This window comes from Oncorhynchus nerka, linkage group LG8, assembly GCF_034236695.1.
Source record: "Oncorhynchus nerka isolate Pitt River linkage group LG8, Oner_Uvic_2.0, whole genome shotgun sequence".
Classification (NCBI taxonomy): domain Eukaryota; kingdom Metazoa; phylum Chordata; class Actinopteri; order Salmoniformes; family Salmonidae; genus Oncorhynchus; species Oncorhynchus nerka.
The window spans coordinates 67,874,319-67,892,491 of NC_088403.1; the positions used below are offsets into that span (position 1 = coordinate 67,874,319).

Here is an 18,173-nt window from a genome sequence, read left to right on the forward strand (position 1 = left end):
TGTTAAATGAACCCAGTCCAGATGTCTATCAGAGTGTTAAATCAACCCAGTCCAGATGTCTATCAGAGTGTTAAATCAACCCAGTCCAGATGTCTAACAGAGTGTTAAATCAACCCAGTCCAGATGTCTATAGTATATGTTAAATGAACCCAGTCCAGATGTCTATCAGAGTGTTAAATCAACCCAGTCCAGATGTCTATAGTATATGTTAAATCAACCCAGTCCAGATGTCTATAGTATATGTTAAATCAACCCAGTCCAGATGTCTATAGTATATGTTAAATCAACCCAGTCCAGATGTCTATAGTATATGTTAAATCAACCCAGTCCAGATGTCTATAGTATATGTTAAATCAACCCAGTCCAGATGTCTATCAGAGTGTTAAATCAACCCAGTCCAGATGTCTATAGTATATGTTAAATCAACCCAGTCCAGATGTCTAACAGAGTGTTAAATCAACCCAGTCCAGATGTCTATAGTATATGTTAAATCAACCCAGTCCAGATGTCTATAGTATATGTTAAATCAACCCAGTCCAGATGTCTATAGTATATGTTAAATCAACCCAGTCCAGATGTCTATAGTATATGTTAAATCAACCCAGTCCAGATGTCTATAGTATATGTTAAATCAACCCAGTCCAGATGTCTATAGTATATGTTAAATCAACCCAGTCCAGATGTCTATAGTAGTGTTAAATCAACCCAGTCCAGATGTCTATAGTATATGTTAAATCAACCCAGTCCAGATGTCTATCAGAGTGTTAAATCAACCCAGTCCAGATGTCTATAGTATATGTTAAATCAACCCAGTCCAGATGTCTATAGTATATGTTAAATCAACCCAGTCCAGATGTCTATAGTATATGTTAAATCAACCCAGTCCAGATGTCTATCAGAGTGTTAAATCAACCCAGTCCAGATGTCTATAAAAATCAACCCAGTCCAGATGTCTATAGTATATGTTAAATCAACCCAGTCCAGATGTCTATAGTATATGTTAAATCAACCCAGTCCAGATGTCTATCAGAGTGTTAATTCACCCCAGTCCAGATGTCTATCAGAGTGTTAAATCAACCCAGTCCAGATGTCTATAGTATATGTTAAATCAACCCAGTCCAGATGTCTATCAGAGTGTTAAATCAACCCAGTCCAGATGTCTATAGTATATGTTAAATCAACCCAGTCCAGATGTCTATAGTATATGTTAAATCAACCCAGTCCAGATGTCTATAGTATATGTTAAATCAACCCAGTCCAGATGTCTATAGTATATGTTAAATCAACCCAGTCCAGATGTCTATCAGAGTTTTAATTCACCCCAGTCCAGATGTCTATAGTATATGTTAAATCAACCCAGTCCAGATGTCTATAATAGGTGTTAAATCAACCCAGTCCAGATGTCTATCAGAGTGTTAAATCAACCCAGTCCAGATGTCTATCAGAGTGTTAAATCAACCCAGTCCAGATGTCTATAGTATATGTTAAATCAACCCAGTCCAGATGTCTATAGTATATGTTAAATCAACCCAGTCCAGATGTCTATAGTATATGTTAAATCAACCCAGTCCAGATGTCTATAGTATATGTTAAATCAACCCAGTCCAGATGTCTATAGTATATGTTAAATCAACCCAGTCCAGATGTCTATCAGAGTGTTAATTCACCCCAGTCCAGATGTCTATCAGAGTGTTAAATCAACCCAGTCCAGATGTCTATAGTATATGTTAAATCAACCCAGTCCAGATGTCTATCAGAGTGTTAAATCAACCCAGTCCAGATGTCTATAGTATATGTTAAATCAACCCAGTCCAGATGTCTATAGTATATGTTAAATCAACCCAGTCCAGATGTCTATAGTATATGTTAAATCAACCCAGTCCAGATGTCTAATCAACCCAGTCCAGATGTCTATAGTATATGTTAAATCAACCCAGTCCAGATGTCTATCAGAGTGTTAAATCAACCCAGTCCAGATGTCTATAGTATATGTTAAATCAACCCAGTCCAGATGTCTATAGTATATGTTAAATCAACCCAGTCCAGATGTCTATAGTATATGTTAAATCAACCCAGTCCAGATGTCTATAGTATATGTTAAATCAACCCAGTCCAGATGTCTATAGTATATGTTAAATCAACCCAGTCCAGATGTCTATAGTATATGTTAAATCAACCCAGTCCAGATGTCTATAGTATATGTTAAATCAACCCAGTCCAGATGTCTATCAGAGTGTTAAATCAACCCAGTCCAGATGTCTATCAGAGTGTTAAATCAACCCAGTCCAGATGTCTATAGTATATGTTAAATCAACCCAGTCCAGATGTCTAAAGTCAACCCAGTCCAGATGTCTATAGTATATGTTAAATCAACCCAGTCCAGATGTCTATAGTATATGTTAAATCAACCCAGTCCAGATGTCTATCAGAGTGTTAAATCAACCCAGTCCAGATGTCTATAGTATATGTTAAATCAACCCAGTCCAGATGTCTAACAGAGTGTTAAATCAACCCAGTCCAGATGTCTATAGTATATGTTAAATCAACCCAGTCCAGATGTCTATAGTATATGTTAAATCAACCCAGTCCAGATGTCTATAGTATATGTTAAATCAACCCAGTCCAGATGTCTATAGTATATGTTAAATCAACCCAGTCCAGATGTCTATAGTATATGTTAAATCAACCCAGTCCAGATGTCTATCAGAGTGTTAAATCAACCCAGTCCAGATGTCTATAGTATATGTTAAATCAACCCAGTCCAGATGTCTATCAGAGTGTTAAATCAACCCAGTCCAGATGTCTATAGTATATGTTAAATCAACAGATGTCTATAGTATATGTTAAATCAACCCAGTCCAGATGTCTATAGTATATGTTAAATCAACCCAGTCCAGATGTCTAAGATGTTAAATCAACCCAGTCCAGATGTCTATCAGAGTGTTAAATCAACCCAGTCCAGATGTCTATAGTATATGTTAAATCAACCCAGTCCAGATGTCTATAGTATATGTTAAATCAACCCAGTCCAGATGTCTATCAGAGTGTTAATTCACCCCAGTCCAGATGTCTATCAGAGTGTTAAATCAACCCAGTCCAGATGTCTATAGTATATGTTAAATCAACCCAGTCCAGATGTCTATCAAAATCAACAACCAGTCCAGATGTCTATAGTATATGTTAAATCAACCCAGTCCAGATGTCTATAGTATATGTTAAATCAACCCAGTCCAGATGTCTATAGTATATGTTAAATCAACCCAGTCCAGATGTCTATAGTATATGTTAAATCAACCCAGTCCAGATGTCTATCAGAGTGTTAAATCAACCCAGTCCAGATGTCTATAGTATATGTTAAATCAACCCAGTCCATGATGTATATGTTAAATCAACCCAGTCCAGATGTCTAAATATGTTAAATCAACCCAGTCCAGATGTCTATAGTATATGTTAAATCAACCCAGTCCAGATGTCTATAGTATATGTTAAATCAACCCAGTCCAGATGTCTATAGTATATGTTAAATCAACCCAGTCCAGATGTCTATAGTATATGTTAAATCAACCCAGTCCAGATGTCTATCAGAGTGTTAAATCAACCCAGTCCAGATGTCTATCAGAGTGTTAAATCAACCCAGTCCAGATGTCTATAGTATATGTTAAATCAACCCAGTCCAGATGTCTATCAGAGTGTTAATTCAACCCAGTCCAGATGTCTATAGTAGGTGTTTATTTGTTCACCACTGTAGAAGGTCTGCTGTCCTGTTGCCAGATTAGTCTTTTCTTTAGCTCCTGTTTTCTGATTAGTCAACTCTTTCATAATTAACGAGATGTTAATGCCCGATGTTCTACCCGATGCAGAACCAGATCTGGCAACCCAAGGCTAGGATCTCAATCACATCTGCAATGATGAGCCAGTGTTCACCACTGCCGAACCAGATCTGGCAACCCAAGGCTAGGATCTCAATCACATCTGCAATGATGAGCCACTGTTCACCACTGCAGAACCAGATCTGGCAACCCAAGGCTAGGATCTCAATCACATCTGCAATGATGAGCCACTGTTCACCACTGCAGAACTACGCTAACCCAGATGTTTTGAGAGTCTGTGTGCTGTTTTGATGTTGAGTTATATGCATTAAATGTGTTCCTTCCACCCCCCTCTCCTCTCTCTCTCTCTCTCTCTCTCTCTGTCTCTGTCTCTCTCTCTCTGTCACCCTCTCTCTATCACTCTCTCTCTCCCTTCTCTCTCCCCCTCTCCCCCTCTCTCTCTCTCTCCTTCTCTCCCCCTCTCTCTCTCTCCCTCTGCCTCCCTCCCCTCTCTCTCTCTCTCTCTCCCTCCCTCCCCTCTCCTTCTCTCCCCCTCTCTCTCTCTCGCTCCTTCTCTCTCTCCCTCTCTCTCTCCCCTCTGCCCCCCCCTCTGCCCCCCCTCTCTCTCTCTCTCTCCCTCCCTCCCCTCTCCTTCTCTCTCTCTCCCTCTCCCTTCTCCCCCCCTCTCTCCCTCTCCCCTTCTCCCCCTCTCCCCCAGAGCCAGGCCAGAAGAATCCAATGGCTCAGTTGTATTATAAGAAAGTGAGCTACTCTCCGTACCAAGACAGAATCCCACTGCAGATTGTACGGGCTGAGGTGGATCTCTCTGCTGAGGAGAGGGCCTACCTCACTGCCGTTGAGAAAGGTAATAAAACACATTTACATTGTTACCTCACAAAACATGGTATGCGAAAATATAGAACGTAAAACTTCAAATAAACGCAGCATCTGCAGATGCCTTTCCTTTTTAATAACCGGGCAATTTCAGCAGACAAGCACCTGTTTCAAATAAACGGCTAAATTAACTGTTTGAGGATTTACCATGAATTACCATAAATTGTTTACGAGTTATAATGTTTTATTTGTCACATGAAATAATTCAGTAATGACAGCAACAACAAAAAACCATGGTAATCATCCATTTTTATCGCAAGTAAGAAATGTCTGCTAGCCATTTGCTGCTAACAGCTGAGAACTGCTAGCCATTTGCTGCTAACAGCTGAGAACTGCTAGCCATTTGCTGCTAACAGCTGAGAACTGCTAACAGCTGAGAACTGCTAACAGCTGAGAACTGCTAGCCATTTGCTGCTAACAGCTGAGAACTGCTAGCCATTTGCTGCTAACAGCTGAGAACTGCTAACAGCTGAGAACTGCTAGCCATTTGCTGCTAACAGCTGAGAACTGCTAGCCATTTGCTGCTAACAGCTGAGAACTGCTAGCCATTTGCTGCTAACAGCTGAGAACTGCTAGCCATTTGCAGCCATTTGCTGCTAACAGCTGAGAACTGCCAGCCATTTGCTGCTAACAGCTGAGAACTGCTAGCTTACTGGCAAACACAAAAACTTCATGAATAAAGAACCCTGAAAATCGTCTGATAGGAACTGCCAAAAATACACAGTCAAAGACGAGAACAATTATTGTCAAGGAAACTTTTTAAAGTATTTTATTTGATAGAGAGGCAAACTGAGACAAAAGACACGTGACACAGTGTGTAAATTACAACACATTAGTGCAGGAAATTAAGTTATTAAAATGCTGGACGTGAATGCTGGAATTTAACAATTAACTATACAAGTGAGCAAAAGTTGTGTGTATAAAATAAATAGAAGCCTTTCTTTAAATCAGCACCTTTTGTGTTCACCAAATAAACACCGGGGCTGTTCATTTAACTTTTACGGTGTTAGTAATTATGTCAATACCCAGAAATGTAAGTTACTTTGTGCTCTCTATCAACACAGTCTCATTTACGATCATCTCTAATAATATATATATATTATATAATAAAACCACCATTGTTTGTGTTTCGAAAGACAATTTACAGAAACTTAAAGAAACTTGACATTTGTCAAAAAATACTAAATCGTAATTCTAATGTCAAAAATACTAAATCGTAATTCTAATGTCAAAAATACTAAATCGTAATTCTAATGTCAAAAAATACTAAAAGGTATTTTTATGTCCTGATCCTGTCTCCAGGGGTGTGAAGCTTTGTGAGAGGTAGAGGTGTACGACAGCATGAACCTTAGCCCTAACCTACGCAATATATATACAAATGTATGTGGACACCCCTTCAAATTAGTCGATTCATCTGTTTCAGCCACACCCCTGGCAGACAAGTGTCTAAAATTGAGCACACAAGCCATGCAATCTCCATAGACAAACATTGGCAGTAGAATGGGCCTGACTGAAGAGCTCAGTGACTTTCAACGTGGCACTGTCACATGATACCACGTTCCAGTCAACCATAAGCTCTGGTACTGTGAAGTGGAAATGTCCGTTGGACTGCCAGATTGCATTGGCACTATGCCCCAACTGTAAAGTTTGGTGGAGGATGAATAATGGTCTGGGGCTGTTTTTCATGGTTCGGGCCCCTTAGTTCCAGTGAAGGGAAATCTAAATGCTACAGCAGACAAAGACATTCTAGATGATTCTGTGCTTCCAACTTTGTGGCAACAGTTTGGGGAAGGCCCTTTCCTGTTTCAGCATGACAATGCCCCCATGCACAAAGCGAGATCCATATAGAAATGGTTTGTCAAGATTGGTGTGGAAGAACTTGACTGGCCTGCACAGAGCCCTGACCTCAACCCCATCGAACACCTTTGGAATGAATTGGAACACCGACTGTGAGTCAGGCCTAAACGCCCAACATCAGCGCCGACCTCACTAATACGTTTGAGGCTGAATGGAACCAAGTTCTCCACAGCAATGTTCCAACATCTAGTGGAAAGCCTTCCCAGAAGAGTGGAGGCTGTTATAGCAGCAATGTTCCTACATCTAGTGGAAAGCCTTCCCAGAAGAGTGGAGGCTGTTATAGCAGCAATGTTCCTACATCTAGTGGAAAGCCTTCCCAGAAGAGTGGAGGCTGTTATAGCAGCAATGTTCCTACATCTAGTGGAAAGCCTTCCCAGAAGAGTGGAGACTGTTATATCAGCAAAGGGAGGACCAACTTCATATTAATACACATGATTTTGGAATGAGATGTTGGACGAGCAGGTGTCCACATACCTTTTGCCATGTAGTGTATCTCTCTCCTCCCTCTGTCCCCCTGTCCCCTAACCCTACCCCTCTGTCCCCTAACCCTACCCTACTGACTCCTAACCCTACTCTACTGTCCCCTAACCCTACCCTACTGTCTCCTAACCCTACCCTACTGTCTCCTAACCCTACTCTACTGTCCCCTAACCCTACCCTACTGTCTCCAGGGGACTATGTTGGCGTGAAGCATGCGTTGCGTGAGGCGGAGGTATACTACAACATGGATGTGAACTGTCTGGACCCTCTGGGGCGGAGCGCGCTGCTCATCGCTATCGAGAACGAGAACCTGGAGGTGATGGAACTACTTCTGCACCACAGGGTTGCTACGGGAGACGCCTTGCTCTACGCCATACGGAAAGAGGTGGTGGGGGCCGTGGAGGTGCTGCTGTCTCATAGGAGACCTGGTGGAGAGAAACAGGAAGGGACTGTGGAGGTGCTGCTGTCTCATAGGAGACCTGGTGGAGAGAAACAGGTAGGGGACTGTGGAGGTGCTGCTGTCTCAATAGGAGACCTGGTGGAGAGAAACAGGTAGGGACTGTGGAGGTGCTGCTGTCTCATAGGAGACCTGGTGGAGAGAAACAGGAAGGGGCCGTGGAGGTGCTGCTGTCTCATAGGAGACCTGGTGGAGAGAAACAGGTAGGGACTGTGGAGGTGCTGCTGTCTCATAGGAGACCTGGTGGAGAGAAACAGGGAGGGACTGTGGAGGTGCTGCTGTCTCATAGGAGACCTGGTGGAGAGAAACAGGTAGGGACTGTGGAGGTGCTGCTGTCTCATAGGAGACCTGGTGGAGAGAAACAGGAAGGGGCCGTGGAGGTGCTGCTGTCTCATAGGAGACCTGGTGGAGAGAAACAGGTAGGGACTGTGGAGGTGCTGCTGTCTCATAGGAGACCTGGTGGAGAGAAACAGGAAGGGACTGTGGAGGTGCTGCTGTCTCATAGGAGACCTGGTGGAGAGAAACAGGGAGGGACTGTGGAGGTGCTGCTGTCTCATAGGAGACCTGGTGGAGAGAAACAGGTAGGGGACTGTGGAGGTGCTGCTGTCTCATAGGAGACCTGGTGGAGAGAAACAGGTAGGGACTGTGGAGGTGCTGCTGTCTCATAGGAGACCTGGTGGAGAGAAACAGGTAAATCAAATCAAATCAAATTTATTTATATAGCCCTTCGTACATCAGCTGATATCTCAAAGTGCTGTACAGAAACCCAGCCTAAAACCCCAAACAGCAAACAATGCAGGTGTAAAAGCACGGTGGCTAGGAAAAACTCCCTAGAAAGGCCAAAACCTAGGAAGAAACCTAGAGAGGAACCAGGCTATGTGGGGTGGCCAGTCCTCTTCTGGCTGTGCCGGGTAGAGATTATAACAGAACATGACCAAGATGTTCAAATGTTCATAAATGACCAGCATGGTCGAATAATAATAAGGCAGAACAGTTGAAACTGGAGCAGCAGCACAGTCAGGTGGACTGGGGACAGCAAGGAGTCATCATGTCAGGTAGTCCTGGGGCACGGTCCTAGGGCTCAGGTCCTCCGAGAGAGAGAGAAAGAAAGAGAGAATTAGAGAGAGCATATGTGGGGTGGCCAGTCCTCTTCTGGCTGTGCCGGGTGGAGATTATAACAGAACGTGGCCAAGATGTTCAAATGTTCATAAATGACCAGCATGGTTGAATAATAGTAAGGCAGAACAGTTGAAACTGGAGCAGCAGCATGGCCAGGTGGACTGGGGACAGCAAGGAGTCATCATGTCAGGTAGTCCTGGGACATGGTCCTAGGGCCCAGGCCAGTTGAAACTGGAGCAGCAGCATGGCCAGGTGGACTGGGGACAGCAAGGAGTCATCATGTCAGGTAGTCCTGGGGCATGGTCCTAGGGCTCAGGTCCTCCGAGAGAGAGAAAGAAAGAGAGAAGGAGAGAATTAGAGAACGCACACTTAGATTCACACAGGACACCGAATAGGACAGGAGAAGTACTCCAGATATAACAAACTGACCCTAGCCCCCGACACATAAACTAATGCAGCATAAATACTGGAGGCTGAGACAGGAGGGGTCAGGAGACACTGTGGCCCCAACCCGAGGACACCCCGGACAGGGCCAAACAGGAAGGATATAACCCCACCCACTTTGCCAAAGCACAGCCCCCACACCACTAGAGGGATATCTTCAACCACCAACTTACCATCCTGAGACAAGGCCGAGTATAGCCCACAAAGATCTCCGCCACGGCACAACCCAAGGGGGCGCCAACCCAGACAGGCCGACCACAACAGTGAATCAACCCACCCAGGTGACGTACCCCCAGGGACGGCATGAGAGAGCCCCAGTAAGCCAGTGACTCAGCCCCGTAACAGGGTAGAGGCAGAGAATCCCAGTGGAAAGAGGGGAATCGGCCAGGCAGAGACAGCAAGGGCGGTTCGTTGCTCCAGAGCCTTTCCGTTCACCTTCCCACTCCTGGGCCAGACTACACTCAATCATATGACCCACTGAAGAGATGAGTCTTCAGTAAAGACTTAAAGGTTGAGACCGAGTTTGCGTCTCTGACATGGGTAGGCAGACCGTTCCATAAAAATGGAGCTCTATAGAGAAAGCCCTGCCTCCAGCTGTTTGCTTAGAAATTCTAGGGACAATTAGGAGGCCTGCGTCTTGTGACCGTAGCGTACGTGTAGGTATGTACGGCAGGACCATATCAGAGAGATAGGTAGGAGCAAGCCCATGTAATGCTTTGTAGGTTAGCAGTAAAACCTTGAAATCAGCCCTTGCTTTGACAGGAAGCCAGTGTAGAGAGGCTAGCACTGGAGTAATATGATCAAATTTTTTGGTTCTAGTCAGGATTCTAGCAGCCGTATTCAGCACTAACTGAAGTTTATTTAGTGCTTTATCCGGGTAGCCGGAAAATAGAGCATTGCAGTAGTCTAACCTAGAAGTGACAAAAGCATGGATTAATTTTTCTGCATCATTTTTGGACAGAAAGTTTCTGATTTTTGCAATGTTACGTAGATGGAAAAAAGCTGTCCTCGAAATGGTCTTGATATGTTCTTCAAAAGAGAGATCAGGGTCCAGAGTAACGCCGAGGTCCTTCACAGTTTTATTTGAGACGACTGTACAACCATTAAGATTAATTGTCAGATTCAACAGAAGATCTCTTTGTTTCTTGGGACCTAGAACAAGCATCTCTGTTTTGTCCGAGTTTAATAGTAGAAAGTTTGCAGCCATCCACTTCCTTATGTCTGAAACACATGCTTCTAGCGAGGGCAATTTTGGGGCTTCACCATGTTTCATTGAAATGTACAGCTGTGTGTCATCCGCATAGCAGTGAAAGTTTACATTATGTTTTCGAATAACATCCCCAAGAGGTAAAATATATAGTGAAAACAATAGTGGTCCTAAAACAGAACCTTGAGGAACACCGAAATTTACAGTTGATTTGTCAGAGGACAAACCATTCACAGAGACAAACTGATATCTTTCCGACAGATAAGATCTAAACCAGGCCAGAACATGTCCGTGTAGACCAATTTGGGTTTCCAATCTCTCCAAAAGAATGTGGTGATCGATGGTATCAAAAGCAGCACTAAGGTCTAGGAGCACGAGGACAGATGCAGAGCCTCGGTCCGTTGCCATTAAAATGTCATTTACCACCTTCACAAGTGCCGTCTCAGTGCTATGATGGGGTCTAAAACCAGACTGAAGCATTTCGTATACATTGTTTGTCTTCAGGAAGGCAGTGAGTTGCTGCGCAACAGCCTTCTCTAAAATTTTTGAGAGGAATGGAAGATTCGATATAGGCCGATAGTTTTTTATATTTTCTGGGTCAAGGTTTGGCTTTTTCAAGAGAGGCTTTATTACTGCCACTTTTAGTGAGTTTGGTACACATCCAGTGGATAGAGAGCCGTTTATTATGTTCAACATAGGAGGGCCAAGCACAGGAAGCAGCTCTTTCAGTAGTTTAGTTGGAATAGGGTCCAGTATGCAGCTTGAAGGTTTAGAGGCCATGATTATTTTCATCATTGTGTCAAGAGATATAGTACTAAAAGACTTGAGCGTCTCTCTTGATCCTAGGTCCTGGCAGAGTTGTGCAGACTCAGGACAACTGAGGTTTGGAGGAATACGCAGGTTTAAAGAGGAGTCCGTAATTTGCTTTCTAATAATCATAATCTTTTCCTCAAAGAAGTTCATGAATTTATCACTGCTAAAGTGAAAGTCATCCTCTCTTGGGGAATGCTGCTTTTAGTTAGCTTTGCGACAGTATCAAAAAGGAATTTCGGATTGTTCTTATTTTCCTCAATTAAGTTAGAAAAATAGGATGATCGAGCAGCAGTAAGGGCTCTTCGGTACTGCACGGTACCGTCCTTCCAAGCTAGTCGGAAGACTTCCAGTTTGGTGTGGCGCCATTTCCGTTCCAATTTTCTGGAAGCTTGCTTCAGAGCTCGGGTATTTTCTGTGTACCAGGGAGCTAGTTTCTTATGAGACATTTTTTTAGTTTTTAGGGGTGCAACTGCATCTAGGGTATTGCGCAAGGTTAAATTGAGATACTCAGTTAGGTGGTTAACGGATTTTTGTCCTCTGGCGTCCTTGGGTAGGCAGAGGGAGTCTGGAAGGGCATCAAGGAATCTTTGTGTTGTCTGTGAATTTATAGCACGACTTTTGATGTTCCTTGGTTGGGGTCTGAGCAGATTATTTGTTGCAATTGCAAACGTAATAAAATGGTGGTCCGATAGTCCAGGATTATGAGGAAAAACATTAAGATCCACAACATTTATTCCATGGGACAAAACTAGGTCCAGCGTATGACTGTGACAGTGAGTGGGTCCAGAGACATGTTGGACAAAACCCACTGAGTCGATGATGGCTCCGAAAGCCTTTTGGAGTGGGTCTGTGGACTTTTCCATGTGAATATTAAAGTCACCAAAGATTAGAATATTATCTGCAATGACTACAAGGTCCGATAGGAATTCAGGGAACTCAGTGAGAAACGCTGTATATGGCCCAGGAGGCCTGTAAACAGTAGCTATAAAAAGTGATTGAGTAGGCTGCATAGATTTCATGACTAGAAACTCAAAAGACGAAAACGTCATTTTTTTTTTGTAAATTGAAATTTGCTATCGTAAATGTTAGCAACACCTCCGCCTTTGCGGGATGCACGGGGATATGCTCACTAGTGTAGCCAGGAGGTGAGGCCTCATTTAACACAGTAAATTCATCAGGCTTAAGCCATGTTTCAGTCAGGCCAATCACATCAAGATTATGATCAGTGATTAGTTCATTGACTATAATTGCCTTTGAAGTAAGGGATCTAACATTAAGTAGCCCTATTTTGAGAAGTGAGGTATCATGATCTCTTTCAGTAATGACAGGAATGGAGGTGGTCTTTATCCTAGTGAGATTGCTAAGGCGAACACCGCCATGTTTAGTTTTGCCCAACCTAGGTCGAGGCACAGACACGGTCTCAATGGTGATAGCTGAGCTGACTACACTGACTATGCTAGTGGCAGACTCCACTATGCTGGCAGGCTGGCTAATAGCCTGCTGCCTGGCCTGCACCCTATTTCATTGTGGAGCTAGAGGAGTTAGAGCCCTGTCTATGTTGGTAGATAAGATGAGAGCACCCCTCCAGCTAGGATGGAGTCCGTCACTCCTCAGCAGGTCAGGCTTGGTCCTGTTTGTGGGTGAGTCCCAGAAAGAGGGCCAATTATCTACAAATTCTATCTTTTGGGAGGGGCAGAAAACAGTTTTCAACCAGCGATTGAGTTGTGAGACTCTGCTGTAGAGCTCATCACTCCCCCTAACTGGGAGGGGGCCAGAGACAATTACTCGATGCCGACACATCTTTCTAGCTGATATGCACGCAGAAGCTATGTTGCGCTTGGTGATCTCTGACTGTTTCATCCTAACATCGTTGGTGCCGACGTGGATAACAATATCTCTATACTCTCTACACTCGCCAGTTTTAGCTTTAGCCAGCACCATCTTCAGATTAGCCTTAACGTCGGTAGCCCTGCCCCCGGGTAAACAGTGTATGATCGCTGGATGATTCGCTTTAAGTCTAATACTGCGGGTAATGGAGTCGCCAATGACTAGAGTTTTCAATTTGTCAGAGCTAATGGTGGGAAGCTTCGGCGTCTCAGACCCCGTAACGGGAGGAGTAGAGACCAGAGAAGACTCGGCCTCTGACACCGACCCGCTGCTTAATGGGGAAAGTAGGTAGGGACTGTGGAGGTGCTGCTGTCTCATAGGAGACCTGGTGGAGAGAAACAGGTAGGGGACTGTGGAGGTGCTGCTGTCTCATAGGAGACCTGGTGGAGAGAAACAGGGAGGGACTGTGGAGGTGCTGCTGTCTCATAGGGGACCTGGTGGAGAGAAACAGGTAGGGACTGTGGAGGTCCTGCTGTCTCATAGGAGACCTGGTGGAGAGAAACAGGTAGGGACTGTGGAGGTGCTGCTGTCTCATAGGAGACCTGGTGGAGAGAAACAGGGAGGGACTGTGGAGGTGCTGCTGTCTCATAGGAGACCTGGTGGAGAGAAACAGGTAGGGGACTGTGGAGGTGCTGCTGTCTCATAGGAGACCTGGTGGAGAGAAACAGGTAGGGGCTGTGGAGGTGCTGCTGTCTCATAGGAGACCTGGTGGAGAGAAACAGGAAGGGACTGTGGAGGTGCTGCTGTCTCATAGGAGACCTGGTGGAGAGAAACAGGGAGGGACTGTGGAGGTGCTGCTGTCTCATAGGAGACCTGGTGGAGAGAAACAGGTAGGGACTGTGGAGGTGCTGCTGTCTCATAGGAGACCTGGTGGAGAGAAACAGGGAGGGACTGTGGAGGTGCTGCTGTCTCATAGGAGACCTGGTGGAGAGAAACAGGTAGGGACTGTGGAGGTGCTGCTGTCTCATAGGAGACCTGGTGGAGAGAAACAGGTAGGGACTGTGGAGGTGCTGCTGTCTCATAGGAGACCTGGTGGAGAGAAACAGGAAGGGACTGTGGAGGTGCTGCTGTCTCATAGGAGACCTGGTGGAGAGAAACAGGTAGGGACTGTGGAGGTGCTGCTGTCTCATAGGAGACCTGGTGGAGAGAAACAGGTAGGGACTGTGGAGGTGCTGCTGTCTCATAGGAGACCTGGTGGAGAGAAACAGGTAGGGACTGTGGAGGTGCTGCTGTCTCATAGGAGACCTGGTGGAGAGAAACAGGAAGGGACTGTGGAGGTGCTGCTGTCTCATAGGAGACCTGGTGGAGAGAAACAGGTAGGGACTGTGGAGGTGCTGCTGTCTCATAGGAGACCTGGTGGAGAGAAACAGGAAGGGACTGTGGAGGTGCTGCTGTCTCATAGGAGACCTGGTGGAGAGAAACAGGGAGGGACTGTGGAGGTGCTGCTGTCTCATAGGAGACCTGGTGGAGAGAAACAGGTAGGGACTGTGGAGGTGCTGCTGTCTCATAGGAGACCTGGTGGAGAGAAACAGGGAGGGACTGTGGAGGTGCTGCTGTCTCATAGGAGACCTGGTGGAGAGAAACAGGTAGGGACTGTGGAGGTGCTGCTGTCTCATAGGAGACCTGGTGGAGAGAAACAGGTAGGGACTGTGGAGGTGCTGCTGTCTCATAGGAGACCTGGTGGAGAGAAACAGGAAGGGACTGTGGAGGTGCTGCTGTCTCATAGGAGACCTGGTGGAGAGAAACAGGGAGGGACTGTGGAAATGCTGTCTCATACTTACCTCTCTCCTCTCTTCCTCTCTCCTCTCCCTCCTCTCTTCCTCTCCTCCTCTCTCCTCTCCCTCCTCTCTCCTCTCCCTCCTCTCTTCCTCTCTCCTCTCTCCTCTCTTCCTCTCTTTTCTCCCTCATGTCTTCCTCTCTCCTCTCCCCCATCTCTTCATTTCCTCCTCTCTCCTCTCGTCCTCTCTTCCTCTCTCCTCTCCTCTTCTCTCCTCTCTCCTCTCTTCCTCTCTCCTCTCTTACTCTCTCCTCTCCCTCCTCTCTTCTCTCCTCTCCCTCCTCTCTCCTCTCTCCTCTCTCCTCTCTCCTCTCTTCCTCTCTCCTCTCTCCCTCTCTCCTCTCTTCCTCTCTCCTCTCCTTCCTCACTTCCTCTCCTCTCTCTCCCTCTCTCCTCTCTCCTCTCCTCCTCTCTCTCCTCCTCTCCCTCCTCTCTCCTCTCTCCTCTCTTCCTCCTCTCTCTCCTCTCTCCTCTCTTCCTCTCTCCTCTCCTTCCTCACTTCCTCTCTCCTCTCTCTCCTCTCTTCCACACTCCTCTCCTTCCTCTCTCCTCTCTCTCCTCTCCTCTCTCCTCTCTCCTCTCTCCTCTCTTCCTCTCTCCTCTCTCTCCTCTCTCCTCTCTCTCCTCTCCTCCTCTCTCCTCTCCCTCCTCTCTCCTCTCTTCCTCTCTCCTCTCATTCCTCTCTTCCTCTCTCCTCTCTCTCCCTCCTCCTCTCTCCTCTCCCCTCCTCTCCCTCTCTCCTCTCTCCTCTCTTCCTCTCTCCTCTCTCCTCTCTTCCTCTCTCCTCTCTCCTCTTCCTCTCTCCTCTCTTCCTCTCTCCTCTCTTCCTCTCTCCTCTCTTCCTCCCTCCTCTCTTCCTCTCTCCTCTCTTCCTCTCTCCTCTCCTTCCTCTCTCCTCTCCCTCCTCTCTCCTCTCTCCTCTCTCCTCTCTTCCTCTCTCCTCTCTCTCCTCTCTCCTCTCTCTCTCTCTCCTCTCCCTCCTCTCTCCTCTCCCTCTCTTCCTCTCTCCTCTCCCCTCTCTCCTCTCTTCCTCTCCCTCTCCTTCCTCCTTCCTCTCTCCTCCTCTCCTCTCTCTCCTCTCTTCCACACTCCTCTCCTTCCTCTCTCCTCTCTCTCCTCTCCTCTCTCCTCTCTTCCTCTCTCCTCTCTTCCTCTCTCCTCTCCTTCCTCTCTCCTCTCTCTCCTCTCCTCTCTCCTCTCTTCCTCTCTCCTCTCTCTCCTCTCTCATCTCTCTCCTCTCCTCCTCTCTCCTCTCCCTCCTCTCTCCTCTCTCCTCTCTTCCTCTCTCCTCTCTTCCTCTCTCCTCTCTTCCTCTCTCCTCTCCTTCCTCACTTCCTCTCTCCTCTCTCTCCTCTCTTCCACACTCCTCTCCTTCCTCTCTCCTCTCTCTCCTCTCCTCTCTCCCTCTCTCTCTCTCTTCCTCTCTCCTCCTCTCTCCTCTCTCCTCTCTCTCCTCTCCTCTCCCTCCTCTCTCCTCTCTTCCTCTCTCCTCTCCTTCCTCTCTTCCTCTCTCTCCTCTCTCTCCTCTCTCCTCTCTCTCCCCTCCTCCTCTCTCCTCTCTCCTCTCCCTCCTCTCTCTCTCTCCTCTCTTCCTCTCTCTCTCTCCTCTCTTCCTCTCTCCTCTCTTCCTCTCTCCTCTCCTCTCTTCCTCTCTCCTCTCCTTCCTCTCTCCTCTCCCTCCTCTCTCCTCTCTCCTCTATTCCTCTCTCCTCTCTCCTCTCTTCCACTCTCCTCTCCTTCCTTTCTCCTCTCTCTCCTCTCCTCTCTCCTCTCTCCTCTCTTCCTCTCTCCTCTCTTCCTCTCTCCTCTCTCTCCTCTCCTCTCTTCCTCTCTCCTCTCTCCTCTCTTTCTCTCTCCTCTCATTCCTCTCTCCTCTCTCTCCCCTCCTCCTCTCTCCTCTCCCTCCTCTCACCTCTCTTCCTCTCTCCTCTCCTTCCTCTCTCCTCTCTCTCCTCTCCTCTCCTTCCTCTCTCCTCTCCTCTCTTCCTCTCTCCTATCCTTCCTCTCTCCTCTCCCTCCTCTTTCCTCTCTCCTCTCTTCCATTCTCCTCTCCTTCCTCTCTCCTCTCTCTCCTCTCTCCTCTCTTCCTCTCTCCTCTCTCCTCTCTTCCACTCTCCTCTCCTTCCTTTCTCCTCTCTCTCCTCTCCTCTCTCCTCTCCTTCCTCTCTCCTCTCTCTCCTCTCCTCTCTTCCTCTCTCCTCTCTCCTCTCTTCCTCTCTCCTCTCATTCCTCTCTCCTCTCTCTCCCCTCCTCCTCTCTCCTCTCCCCTCTCATTCCTCTCTCCTCTCTCTCCCCTCCTCCTCTCTCCTCTCCCTCCTCTCACCTCTCTTCCTCTCTCCTCTCCTTCCTCTCTCCTCTCTCTCCTCTCCTCTCCTTCCTCTCTCCTCTCCTCTCTTCCTCTCTCCTCTCTTCCACTCTCCTCTCCTTCCTCTCTCCTCTCTCTCCTCTCCTCTCTCCTCTCTTCCTCTCTCCTCTCTCCTCTTTTCCTCTCTCCTCTCCTTCCTCTCTCCTCTCTCTCCTCTCCTCTCTCCTCTCTTCCTCTCTCCTCTCTCCTCTCTTCCACTCTCCTCTCCTTCCTCTCTCCTCTCTCTCCTCTCCTCTCTCCTCTCTCCTCTCTTCCTCTCTCCTCTCTTCCTCTCTACTCTCCTTCCTCTCTCCTCTCTCTCCTCTCCTCTCTTCCTCTCTTCCTCTCTCCTCTCTTCCTCTCTCCTCTCATTCCTCTCTCCTCTCTCTCCCCTCCTCCTCTCTCCTCTCCCTCCTCTCACCTCTCTTCCTCTCTCCTCTCCTTCCTCTCTCCTCTCTTCCTCTCTCCTCTCATTCCTCTCTCCTCTCCTCTCTCCTCTCTTCCTCTCTCCTCTCTCCTCTCTTCCACTCTCCTCTCCTTCCTCTCTCCTCTCTCTCCTCTCCTCTCTCCTCTCTCCTCTCTTCCTCTCTCCTCTCTTCCTCTCTACTCTCCTTCCTCTCTCCTCTCTCTCCTCTCCTCTCCTTCCTCTCTCCTCTCCTCTCTTCCTCTCTCCTCTCCTTCCTCTCTCCTCTCCCTCCTCTCTCTCTCTCCTCTCTCCTCTCCCTCCCTTCCTCTCTCCTCTCTCTCCTCTCCTCTCTCTCTCTCTCTCTTCCTCTCTCCTCTCTCCTCTCTTCCTCTCTCCTCTCTCCTCTCTTCCTCTCTCCTCTCTCCTCTCTTCCTCTCTCCTCTTTTCCTCTCTCCTCTCCTTCCTCTCTCCTCTCCTCTCTTCCTCTCTCCTCTCCTTCCTCTCTACTCTCCCTCCTCTCTCCACTCTCCTCTCTTCCTCTCTCCTCTCCTCTCTTCCACTCTCCTCTCTTCCACTCTCCTCCTCCTCTCCTCTCTCTCTCTCTCTCCTCTCCTCCTCTCTCTCTCTCCTCTCTCCTCCTTCCTCTCCTCCTCTCCTTCCTCTCTCCTCTCTCTCCTCT

General features: G+C 47.0%; 1 pseudogene; it reads left to right on the plus strand.

Moving 5' to 3' along the window:
* Positions 1-4,547: 4,547 nt before the first annotated feature.
* The window catches only part of LOC115127593 (short transient receptor potential channel 5-like), a 65,578-nt pseudogene continuing 51,952 nt past the window's right edge, over positions 4,548-18,173 (plus strand).